This window comes from Cyprinus carpio, chromosome B4 (genome assembly GCF_018340385.1).
Source record: "Cyprinus carpio isolate SPL01 chromosome B4, ASM1834038v1, whole genome shotgun sequence".
Lineage (NCBI taxonomy): Eukaryota > Metazoa > Chordata > Actinopteri > Cypriniformes > Cyprinidae > Cyprinus > Cyprinus carpio.
In genome coordinates, this window is record NC_056600.1 from 17953908 (window position 1) to 17967645 (window position 13738).

Here is a 13738-nt window from a genome sequence, read left to right on the forward strand (position 1 = left end):
TCAACCCACATGTGATTCAAAATGTAAATAAAGCTGCTAAAATAAATAAATAAATAAATAAATAATAAATAAATTGTATAGATACATAAATTTCACCTATATTATACTGCATAATACATTTTTGTAAAAGTAAAAAAGTACGCAATTTTTATGTTTTTAAATTTTTATATTTTTTGCTAACAAATGTGGTCAATATGTGGTTTCTTCAAATACTCTTCGAAAAAAAAAAAAAAAAAAAAACAGTATACAGGTTTGGAAAGTAATGACAAAACTATTCCTTTAAATCACAGATATTAAAGTGGGCGTTCATATAGCCCACTATTTAGTCATTTTAGCTGTAATATTGCTAATAGGAAACCAAGGGCCAGTCCCTTCTGCTCTGGTGCAGGATGTGAAGGCCAAGGCAGCTGTTCAGGGGGGCTTTGGGTGGGGACCCCTTATGGTCCTGCAAGGTTATGGTGAGAGACCCCTGGTGATGCATCGCCCTCATGTGTTGGTGTAAACCGATACTGAGGTCACCTCCAAGCCTCTAGCACCTCCGTCTCTTAAATAGACTAAACACATATGTCTCCCTCTCACTCTGCCAGTCTGTCTCTCTCCACTCATAATGGCTCTGTCACTAATATGTGTATCTAATGGCACTAATGGAAAATGACAATATGGGACAGGCACACATTGGGCACCTAACCTCACGGGGATTCCAGGACCCTGAGGACCCCATCGACTGTCACTTCCCACAAAGATCAAAGATCATGGGGAAAAAATGAGCAGCTACTTCATTTAGAGCAACAAAATGTGAGCTGTCTTTTCTCAAGAGGCCCCATGATGATAAGATGTTAGGGGTGGTTTTTACGGTGGACTAGTAGTGCATAACACAACGAAATCTCCACAACAAAACAAAATTGCGACAAAACAACACACTTGGTTGTGCTAATTTGACTGTTTTGCGGCTTGTTTCTATTGTGTTGTGCTAATTTTGTTATGTTGTGACTTGTTTTTGTTGTGTTGTGCTAATTTCACTATGTTGCGGCTTGTTTATATTGTGTTGTTTCTGCTGTTTCTGTTGCAGCTTGTTGTGTTGTGCTAATTTTGTTATATTGTGGTTATATTGTTGTGTTGTGACTTCTGTTGTATTGCAGCTGGTTTCCGTTGTGTTGCGCTTGTTTCCATTGTATTGTGACCTTTTTTCCATTGTGACGTGCTAATTTCGTTGTGTTGCGGCTTGTTTCTGTTGTTTCCGTTGTATTGTGACTTGTTTCTTTTGTGTTGCGATTTCTGTTGTGTTGCAGCTTGTTTCTGTTGTGTTGCAACTTGTTTCCATTGTGTTGTGGCTTTTTTTCCTTTGTGTCGTGCTAATTTCGTTGTGTTGCAGCTTGTTTCCCTTTTTTTCGACTTGTTTCCTTTGTGTTGCTCCTTGTTTCTGTTGTGTTGTGCTAATTTTGTTGTGTTTAGCTTGTTTCCGTTGTGTTGTGGCTTGTTTCTGTTATGTTGTGCTAATTTTGTTGTGTTTAGCTTATTTCCGTTGTGTTGCAGCTTTTTTCAGTTGTGTTGTACTAATTTTATTGTTGCAGCTTGTTTCCATTGTTTTGCAACTTGGTTGCATTGTATTGTGACTTGTTTCCGTTGTGTTGTGACTTCTGTTGTGTTGAGGCTTGTTTCTATTGTGTTGTGACTTGTTTCTGTAGTGTTGTGGTAATTTCGCTGTGTTGCGGCTTGTTTTTGTTGCTGTGTGCTAATTTTGTTGTGTTGCAGCTTGCATCCATTGTGTTGTGACTTGTTTCTGTTGCAGCTTGTTTCCATTGTATTGTGCTAGTTTTGTTATATTGTGGCTTGTTTCCATTGTATTGCGACTTATTTTGTGTTGCGACTTCTGTTGTGTTGCAGCTTATTTCTGTTGTGTTGTGCTAATTTTGTTGTGTTACAACTTGTTTCCATTGTTTTGTGAAATGTTTCCATTGTGTTGTGGCTTGTTTCCTTTTGTTATGCCTTTTTTTCCGTTGTGTTGTACTAATTTTGTTGTGTTGCAGCTTCTTTCCATTGTGTTGCGACATGTTTCTGTTGTGTTGTGAAAATTTTGCTTACATTAAGGGGCTTGGTTTCTCTCGTGCTGTGGAGATTTTGTTGTGTTGTGCACTACTGGGCCACCATAGATTTTATGATGCATTTCAGACAAAGTTGCAAGTTGAAATTCTCAAAGTGTTTAGATCAGAAAGAATGTAATGAAATAAAGATGTCACTGAAACACTAAGATGATTCTGTTTTCTTATGGCAATTATGTCACACATATTACAACTATAAAAATAAATCTAACAAGGTCATACAAGGTAATGTTACATACCAAATTCTGAATTTATTACATTATCATATCTCGGATATTTACATATGTCAGTTCACTGAGAGTTATTTTTAACTGAAACTATTAAAAATAGTTGTAGTTAATTGAAATAAAGCTGAAATAAAATATAAATATTTGATTTTTTTTATGTCATCTTAGCAGCTAACTGAAATAAAGGTCAAGTTTAAATAATAAAATTAAGCTAAATAGAAATATTTTAATGTTTTTTTTTTTTTTAATTGACAAAAACTAATTACAAAAAAACATTAAAACTATATAATAGTATATTAATAATACTTTAACACTGCATCAAGACACTGTCAGCAGATTTTTTATTTATTTGTTTAGTTATTTTGAAACTAACATTTTTTAAATGTATATTTTCCCTAAAAATGAATAAATAATAATAATAATAATAATAATAATAATAATAATAATAATAATAATTCTAGGTGTTTTTTTTTATTTATTTTTATTTTTATTTTTATGCTGGGCATTGTTAGCCACCTCACTGAAAATGATTAAATTACACTTTTCACTCAAAGTCAGATTGTTGATATTTGTTTATCTAAAATTTTAGATATTAGTGCCAAATTCCTAACAGAATAGCTTTCTGGTCCAAAGTTTGAATATGAACTAATTTTGTGTGTTTGTTTGTTTGTTTATTTAGTTTCTTTCCCATGCATAAAATTATTTCCCAGGTATAATAAAGACACGCTGGTGAATGTACAGTATCTGCTTTAAAAGGTGTTGGGTTTGCTGATCAGAACGAAAGGTGATCCTGCCTGTGTTGCCTGAGTTGTTAAAATGTGATTAAGAGGTTTTGATGGTGGTAATGTGGCCACCATAAAGCAAACGGGATGTGGCACACACACACACACACACACACACACACACACACACACACACACACACACACACACACACCGCAAGCTGTGCTCCTGACGATGAACTTGGCCTTCTCTTCACCATCTGGAAACCTAACACTAGCCTGAGCAGACGGTTGAATGACAGAGGGGCTACGGGGGTTCTTGAGGGTCCACGGAGGGGGAGTGGATGGGTGGCTGAGAGGTCTGTGGGGACGTAGAGTGTATTTCAAACCCATCAGTGTCACTTATTTCACTAAGTGGTGACATAACCACCCTCACCACGCAAAATCCTGTGGGACCAGTGGAACCGGGCCTGACCAAAGACTCTGACTATACCATTCAAGAATGTAGAGACAAGGAAAAAGAGAAACAAGGAAAAAGAGTATCAGAGAATTACAACAGAGATGACACTTTCTACTAATAGGGTATAAAAAAATGGTAACACATTAGCATAGTGACCAATGCTCACTATTTACTAGTTGCTAATTAGCATGCCTATTATTAATATTTTGGCTGTTTATTAGTACTTATAAAGCACATATTCTGCATGAACATATTATACATCCCTAATTTTATCCAATACCTAAATTTAACAACTTATATAAACAGCAAATTAGGAGTTTATTGAGGCAAAAGTCATAGTTAATGGTTTGTTAATAGCCATAATCTGACCTTAAAATAAAGTGTGACCAAAAAAAACAACAACAACAATAAAAAAAAAAAAAAAACACTAAGACAAAACCTGCTTTATCTTCAGAAAATGTTACAATTTTAAACCAACTGGAACAAAATCGAAATATTGTCAATTCATTTCCTATGAGGTTTGGAAAGAACCTAACAAAGAATTAAATTTTTTGTCATTTAAATTTTTGACTAAATATAATTTTACTATTTAAATATTACAAATAGTACTATATTAAAAACAGCTTTTACTACCATTAATTGATTCCCAATTCCACACATTTGCTGGATACTATCGGCGACCTCTGGGAACTGATTTGTCCCTCAAATGTAATTTTTGAGGAAAAAGTAATCTGACACCAAAGTGTAACATTTGTGCCATATGTGCTGTTACACTCTTTACTAGAGCCTTTATATTTCCTGACTATGACACACACACACAAATTCAGAGGAAATGAAGCGGTAGATCAGAATGACTTGCTGATTGTCCTGTTTGTTTCACTTTGACTTTTCCTCCCCCACGTTACAGAAAAACACGTTGACTTAACTGAGCTCCAAGAATGTTTTTCAATATTTCATTGCACTGCCTTCTTGGTATTGAACAACATGATTCATTTTTATCCTAACTAAATGCCAACACTGCATCACAAGTAACCATATGCACAAACACAAGTTGTTTCACCCAAAAAGTGTGAATGGTACGATTTCCACAACACACCTACACAATGTTCCTCTTTCACAAACTGAAATTTATGAATCAAGCGTTGAATAATTCCAAATCTATCCTGATCTTGATTTTGCGGGCCCGTCATAACATCCACAACACAGAATCAGGAAATAGCGAATGCTTAACTAAAAACGTCTTTCCAATATCATTATCAAATATTTTTTTCTTAGTTCTAACTAGAAGCTTTATGTGTAGGATTGAATATTAGGGTGCCACTGAGCACTAGATGGCACTAATGAATGTATATGTTTGTGTATGAGTGTATGGATAAATATGTGTATTAAATATATTTGTACAGAGCCGTGAAAAGGTTTTTGCCCCCTTCCTGTTTTTGTTCTTTTTTTTTTTCTTTCATATTTGTCACACTTGCAGGTAAATACAAAATGCAGTTTTTAAATGATGATTTCATTTATTAGGGGAAAAAAAGCTGTCCAAACATACCTGGCCCTACGTTAAAAAAATTAATTGCCCCCTCCTGTTAAATCATGAAAGAACTGTGATTAACCACATTATTTTAGAAAGCCGAGTTAAATTTTACTAGCCACACCTAGGCCTGATTACTGCCAGACCTGATGAATCAAGAAATCACTTAAATAGAACCTGTCTGACAAAGTGAAGCATGCTTAAAGAGCAGCATGTCATGCTACAATCTAAAGAAATTCAAGAACAGATGAGAAACAAAATAGTTGACATGTATCAGTCTTGAAAGGGTTATAAAGACATTTCTAAGGCTTTGGGATTCCAGCAAACCACGGTCAGAGCCATTATCACCAAATGGAGAAAACTTGAAACAGTGGTGAACCTTCCCAGGAGTGGCCGGCCTACCAAAATTACTCCAAGAGGGCAACGACGACTCTTCCAGAAGGTCAAAAAAGAACCCAGAACAACATCTAAAGAACTGCAGGCCTAACTTGCCTCAATTAAAGTCAGTGTTTATGATTCAACAACAAGAAAGAGACTGGGCAAAAACGGCATCCATGGAAGAGAGTTCCAAGGCAAAAGCCATTGCTGACCAAAAAGAACACAAAGGCTCTTCTCACATTTGCCAAAAAATATCCCAAGACTTTTGGGCAAATATTCCGTGGACTGGTGTGTGTCCCGTTACATCTGGCATAAAACCAACACAGCATTTCATAAAAATACCAACAGTCAAACATGGTGGTGGTAGTCTGATGGTCTGGGGCTGCTTTACAGCTTCAGGACCTGTACGACTCACCATAATTGATGGAATCATGAATTCTGCACTCTATCAGAAAATCCTGAAGGAGAATGTCCAACCGTCAGTTTGTGACCTCAAGCTCAAGTGCACTTGAGTTATGCAGCAGGACAATGATCCCAAACACACCAGCAAGTCCACCTCTGAATGGCTCAAGAAAACAAAATTAAGGTTTTGGAGTGACCAAGTCAAAGTCTGGACTTAAATCCAATTGAGATGCTACGGCATGACCTTAAACAGTCCTTTCATGCTCGAAAACCCTCCAATGTGGTTGAATAAAAACAATTGTGAAAAGAAGAGTGGGCCAAAATTCCTCCACAGCGATGTGAAAATCTCATTGTCAGTTATCGCAAACACTTTATTGCAGTTGTTGATGCAAAGAGTGGCACAATTAGGTATTAGATTTTGGGGGCAATTACTTTTTCACGTAGGGCCAGACAGGTTTGGACTTTTTTTTTCCTTAATAAATTAAATCATTATTTTAAAACTGCATTTTGTATTTACTCAGGTTAACTTTGTGAAATATTAAAATTTGTTTGATGATCTGAATCAGTCAAGTGTGACAAATATTCAAAACATAAAAAAAAAAAAAAACAGGAAGGGGGCAAAATGTTTTTATGAGCACTTTATATATTTTTTTCATGCCCTAAATATTGATATAAAACAGACAAAAATCAACAAACTCTCAATTACCAGTTAAGTTTGTCTCAAAGATATGCACAGCATTTCAGTAATCTTGTATTCTTTTAGATTTCATCATCTGAAGTTGGAATCAATTCATCTATTCGTAAAATGAAAAATTTACAAAGCAATGAAATTCAAGCTGGCCTTAGATAAGTTGTAAAATAATATAATAAAGTTATGTAAACTAATACATACATGAAAATTCTAGATCTAGGCATGTGTTTATTCATTTTTAAACATAAATAAAAGCGTTTTAGATCTCTTAATGTATGACAAATCTTTTTTCTTTAGAAAATCAGTTTTTTTTTTTAGTTTTAGATCTCTTAATGCATAGCAAATATTTATTGCTTTACAAAATTAGTTTATTTATGTTTTTATTTTATTTATTTAATAACATTCAGATTCCCCACTGGAACTTCTGGTGGTGTAGACAAGATCTGGTAATTATCTGATGTTTCTGTGTGTTTCAAGGTGTCCATCTCTCTAGACGCCTTAGGATTTAAAAAAAATAAAAAATTAATGACATGTCCTTTGTCTCCAAAGTCACGGACTGCCCGGGAAGACCGCATATGAAGAGGGCACGAGAACACGTGTGGGGCCATATCTGAGCGGAAAAATAACATGAATTCTCTTGTCGTTATTAAGGCCACAGAGCAAAGATGCAATCTGAGTGCCCATGGCGACAAGTAGATTTTGAACCATTCTCACTCGCCTGGCTAATAAAAGAACAAAGATAATCAGATATTGAAGATAGACATAGAGAGAGAGAGGAAAGAGAGAGTGTTTATCTCAAGGTGGACAAATCTTTAGACAGTTGCAGACATTGTCCTTTAAGGTCAGCTAGTGAGGTGGACCCTTGATGTGGTTGAGACAGGACACTAGCTATGAATGTGTGTGTGTGAGTGTGTTTCGCTGTGGCCCGATGTTTTGCTGTGTGTGCAACTTTGTGGTGATAACCAAAGTCACGAAAGCTGATCTGTTTCTCACAGAAGCAAAGCAATACTTTAACACTTTATTGAGTGGCAACGGGGTTTTTTTTTTCTGTTGAACTATTTTAGTGAATTTCATTATAATATGTATATAATATTTCAAAATAAACCATTAATTATATATATTCCAGTACTCATAATATACACTTACATTTATGTGTTAAGCAGACTCTATTACCCAAAGCAACAATATTTATATTAATTATTAGACAACGAAATTTAGAAAGCAAGCTAGAGAATAGGAGGCGGAAATAGGTTTTGTTTTGTTGTTGTTTTTCTCCATAATAAATGTCCAAATTATTATTTATTTTATTTTATTTTATTTTATTTTATTTTATTTTATTTTATTTTATTTTATTTTATTTTATTATTTCGTTTCATTTCATTTCATTTCATGTGATGTATGCATTTGCAAATAAATAAATAAATAAAATGTGTGGGACTAATTAATTAGGGAAAAAAAGCATACCCACGCTTTCACACAAGCTGGAATTTTGCCCATCAGTCTATTCGCCACAAACCCCCAAAATATGTTTACGATCCACAGATAAGATCCCCCACACACAGCATGTCTGCTTTCAATATCTGTGGAGGTATAGCAAGCCAAGCAGGACATCTACACCATCGTGTGCAAACCATGCAAACTCTCTTTAATAAAATTAAATTACAAAATGAGCAGCATTATTATTCAGGATCCTTTATTTAATTTAATGCATACATGCATGATTATATGTTATACACAATCAGCTTCTTCTGAAATAAATGAATAAAAAAAAAAAAAACATTTCTTTGCACCTGTAAAGAACCTAACTTTTGTAGTTTCGAGAGCAAGATCTGTGCACTTGCAATAGTACACCTATTCTAAGAATTCATTGTAGGTTCTCAACTTAGATAAAACATTTCATAACCGATATTTACTGTATCTTCCTGTGAACTTCAGAACAACTGAATCTGGTATCAGTTTCAAAAACTGTGACATAAGGCCTGGTCTAATGAATAATTTATCGTGGTTGCATTATAATTAATCGATTAGGGTTGTTCGGCAACTTATTCTTTAAAACCTTATGTCTTAATAAATAAAATAATATTAATGAAATAATCTAAATTAAGAAATGAAAAAGACAGAAAACACTATTTAGCATACAACTCATATAAAGAGTTCAGTTGAAGCTCTGAGAGAAAATGTGTGGTTGAGTAAGTGCAACCTCACAAAAAGTACGTATTTGTCAGCTCTTTAATACTCTGTCAGGTAGAAAGGGCAAGAAATCTCAGGTTTTGTGAAACAGGAAACATTTCTAATGGTATGATACATCTCATGCATACTCAGAAATACACCCATACCTTTCTTCTTTTTCATTTCATTATACATTTACAAAAGCATCTCACTTCGAGGGACAAGCTGAGAATGAATATATTGATTGAACAACCAGTAAAAATCTTAGCAGCCGAATAATGTTCTTCATCCACATCACTAAAAAAAAAAAAAGGAAAAATAAAAAAAAAAAAACTTCTTAAAATCTAAATTTATCATCAAAAGACAAAAAACAAGCAGATTCAACAAAAATCACACACCCTGCCAGCCATTCTATTTAGGTACACAGGAAACTAAATGTATTTGTAGATAACAAACCTCTCATGTCCAAAAAAAGATTTGTCGTAAGGTAAGTAAAGCATTTTTTTTTCCTGTGAACTCAGACACAACAACCACAATATATGCTTTACTTTTTGTCGCATACTTTGTAAAAGAAAGTTTAAAAGGAAACTGCACATCAGTTGAATCTGCCAGCGCACTAAAGTCTGTTTGAAGACACAGGTAGTGCATTTTCCGTTGTGGCACACTTCAACTACCCGCCCTCCCGAGCGAATCTTCAAAGAATACATTTGATTAAGTGTCAGCATTACATTTATAGTTTGTTTGTCCAATTAGAATTTAGGTTGCAAGTGCATTTTCACTTAAACATTTGTTACAAATTTTCACTTACATTTACAAAGTTACTATTTAAGAAAAACAAAATAAAAAAAAAATCAATATACTAGTAATGGAAAACTCAAGCAGGTATGTATCTAACACACACACACACGTTTATGACTAAAATCACTAATAAAACTAATTATCATATTTGTCACATTACATTTAGGGTACTATTTAAGAAAAAAAAGCAGAATGCAGAATATAATAATTTTGATGGGACTAATTAAAACTGCTCTAATTAAATCACTTTACTAAAATCAATCATTATTAGTATAGTGTATGTTACAAATATTATAAAAAATAGTAATATATTACAAATATATGTCAAATATAAAAATCTAAAGTAATATATAGTAATGTCACTAATATGTGTAATATATTGCTAATATAAATAGCAATATATTACACATATTAGTGACATTACTATATATTACTATATATTTTTATATTTGAGATATATATATGAGATATATATATGATATATATATGTATACACACACACACACACACATATATATATATATAAATAAATCAACAAAAACTGCTAGTATGTGAAATTAAACTGAGTATGATAATTGCTGCAACAAAAAGGAGTATTTTATTTTAAAGTAAATAAAAAGTTTATTTGGAAATTAAATAAAGTCAAATTTCAAAATCCGTCTCACTTTGATTACTTCAGAGTTATAGCCTTTGAAGTTAAAAACTTGATTCTGAAAAACAATCTACATTGTATTATGTGCATACACACAGACACACACACATACAGTACTATACTGTAGATTGTTATTGAGTGGATTTTGTTGGGACTAGGATTAAAATCGTTATAATAAAAGCAATGATTATATTTGTCACTAATGACAAATGGAAGGAAAGCGAGTTAGAGAGAAAGAGAGAGAAAATGGGGTGGGGGTGATATTGTCATCCTACGGATTAGTTGGGATTAATCAGACTTGTCTTTCAGAGGGGTGAATGCTCTTTTAACGAGCGACTGCTAAAACGACAGGGATTCTTACCCATTAATTAAACAGGGTCAGGCTAGAACCTCCTATCAAAAACATGTACACATTCACACGCTTGCATACGTGGGATGTTTTCGGAATAGTAAAGCAAACATTTACCGGATTTGTTGGATTGTATTTGCGTCACATTAAACAGGTTACAATGCAAAAATTTTGCTGCGTATTGGGCAAAATGTTCCGTGTGGGTACGGCCTACGATGATGAAACAATCAGCTTGTCAACCTACAGCAACAGTATGACTTTTTTGTTGTTTGTTTTTTTTTTGTTTTGTTACAGAGCTGAGTCAGACCTAATAATTAACATTTCATTAACTGCACTGGATTCGTCGCATTTACTTTTATAAATTAAATCATTTTTATTGGCCATTTAATAAGCTTGTTTCGAGCATCAGGTTAACTGGTGACGTTCGTGTCATTGTTTTGCTGCATGTGAGCAAAAGTGCCCTGAGAAATGCCTGACCACATGTCATATCTCACATCGCTACCCCAAAAGCTCGTCTGATCATTATCACTCTATTTTCCATCTATTGAAACCAACCTTTGAGTGCGTACATGTCTGCGTGTGTGTGCATTAGGGTGTATCAGACAATCTGCAGCTATCGAATCGCTGCGATGGGAAGGGTGTGGATGTTTATTTTTATTTCATTTTGATTTATTAATTTTAGTTAGAGTTGGACTTGGATTCTGACTTTGATGACTTACTGCAAAGTGAAATGCCTAATCAGGGCCTTTGAGGTTAAGAACTTCATTCTTTTATCTTTAAGAGTTTAACATGGTTGTTTTAATACAGCTTTTTTTTTTATCTTAAGTTTAATAAGCGTTTTAAATAGTGACTGCTTGATTAATGCATATTAAATTTAAAATATAAATAAAATCAATAGTTTTATCAGAGTTAACAATAAAAGGCAGAATTTTCTCAGTGTTCTGAGAAATATTTCAATTAGGTGAACGTTTATCTGTATTTGAGACTTTCATGATATAAAGAGTCTGGTTAGAGTGGGCTTCCACACTTGATAGATATAAACAGTGGCTGAGATCCTGTCAGATAACTGGAGCAGGTATTTCGATACTTGAAATAAAAATGAAGCCTGCCTCGGTTAAAAAGATAATCCAGAAACCAGAATTCTGAGAAAAAAATGAAAGTGGGTGCCTAACATACAATACTTAGACCTTTGATCAGACCTGATCAACTACATAAAACCATTTTAAACAGCATTTTGATAATTATATTTTATAGTATAGCGGATTTTATGACCTCATATTAAAAAAAAAGCGTATCATTCCTTATGAGCATTGCAAAGGAACTAGTAAAATAATTCTTAATGAATGAATGAATGAATCATCCTAAAATATCTTAAATGTGTTTAAACCTAATATCAAGGCTATGTTATTATCATATATATATATATATATGTGTGTAGGTTATATAATGTATATATATAATGTAGGTTAAATCAAATGTTATTGGAGACAATTATACACAACATTTCCACTTGATAGCATTGATCAGACAACCTTCCTGAAGAAAAATAAATAAATAAATAAATTCTGAAATGTTTTTTTTTTTTTTTAATATCAAGACTCTGTTAATATTACAAATATATATAAAATACTTTTTTCAAAGCATATTTAAATTAATTATACACAACATTTCCACTTGATAACATTGATCAAACATCCTTAATGAAAAAATAAAGTATTTTTCTATAATGCATTTATATGAAATGTATATGCATATGCACACACACACACGCACACACACATATATATATCCTATAAACTCCACACAGTCTTGACTAAATGTCAAATTAGAAACTGAGAAAGAAATGCAGAAACCTTCTAATCCTGAAGCTGAAAGGCTTTAAATAACAGGGCAGGAGAATAAAAGTGAATTAAAAGGTCAATAGAAAACAGATCCTGATAGAGGGACAGATTCTGCCATGGAGAGAAAAGAAAGAGCAGAGAGGACGAATGGAAGTTTCTCGAGTTTCTCTCGCTCATTTACAGGGACAAAGAGCAGTGAGGAGAGCAGCCTGGTGGGGCAGGGAGGGGGTGAGGCATCTTAACACGTACCCTGATCGCAACTATGCGTGTGTTTGTGTGTGTGTGTGTGTATGTGTGTGTGTGTGTTGGGGGATCACTGAGCGCTGGGGTCAGTCGCAATGCCTGAGTGGAGAAAGCGGTGATCTCATCTCACCTGTGGGATATGGCGACACCAGCGTGCACCTGAGATCTTCCTCTGACTGACAGGCCTTCAGAGAGGAGAGGAGAGGGTCAGGGTGGGGTAGGGTGACCACCTCACTCACCAAATGGCAGCACACATTTGGATATCACCAAATGAAAGCGATTTACTCACTCTCATGTCGCTCCAAACTCGCCTGTTGTTATTTTTCTTTTTTTCTGTGGAAGACAAAAAGAGAATTTTTGATGAATATTCACGCATTCCATTTCCATAAGTAACCATGTCTATCAGCTCCAAAAAAAAAAAAAAAAAAAATGATATGACATTTATGGTTGTATCCATATATAATTATAATTCAAAACAAATTAAGGTTAAAGGGATAGTTACCCAAAAATATTATTTTGTGTTATTTTTTTTTACTCTTTTTTTTTTAAAAATGTGTATGTTTTTTTCTTCTGTTGGTTACACACATTCTTAAAAAATATATTTTGTTTGTTTGTTTTGTTTTTTGTTTGTTTGTTAGTGTAACATTCTTTATATCTCATTGTTTTATATATATATAAAATGTGATATTATGTGATATATATATATTATATATATATATATATATATATATATATATATATATATATATATATATAAAACAACACAAGGACGTAATTAGTGATGCACAATGGGTTATAAGACTGATGCATGCAGAGCCGTCTTACCAATGTTGCTAAACTAGGTCAACAATGACTTCCTGCGATTGAGCAAAGCACCCTAAAAGATCTCACTGCTATTAGCAGCAAATCAACCAAGAGTGTGTGTGGGTGTATAAGTGTATGTGTGAAATATTTAAAACAGGTATATTTTATCTACATCATCAGGACAAGAAGTCATGGAAGATATGCACTTCAGATGATCCTACGCTTCCGGATGTTTATTTTTATTTTAAGTGTATTCCTCTAAATGTATTTTAGATACTAAACATCTGTTCGATATATTAGGAGAATATGACTAATGAGCTGTACGTTTAGTTGTGAAAGAAAGTTGTGTGTAGACTTTGTTTTAGTCATAACAAAA

General features: G+C 33.6%; 1 long non-coding RNA gene across 1 annotated transcript in view; it reads right to left on the reverse strand.

The window, feature by feature from the left end:
* The window catches only part of LOC122137043, a 30743-nt gene extending 17704 nt beyond the window's left edge, over positions 1-13039 (reverse strand). Inside the window, exons 1-2 of the long non-coding RNA XR_006154546.1 lie at positions 12848-13039; positions 12689-12743 (exon numbers count right to left, since the gene is read on the reverse strand). This is a non-coding gene — a long non-coding RNA (uncharacterized LOC122137043). The remainder of the gene's footprint in view (positions 1-12688; positions 12744-12847) is intronic.
* Between the last annotated feature and the right edge of the window lie 699 nt (positions 13040-13738).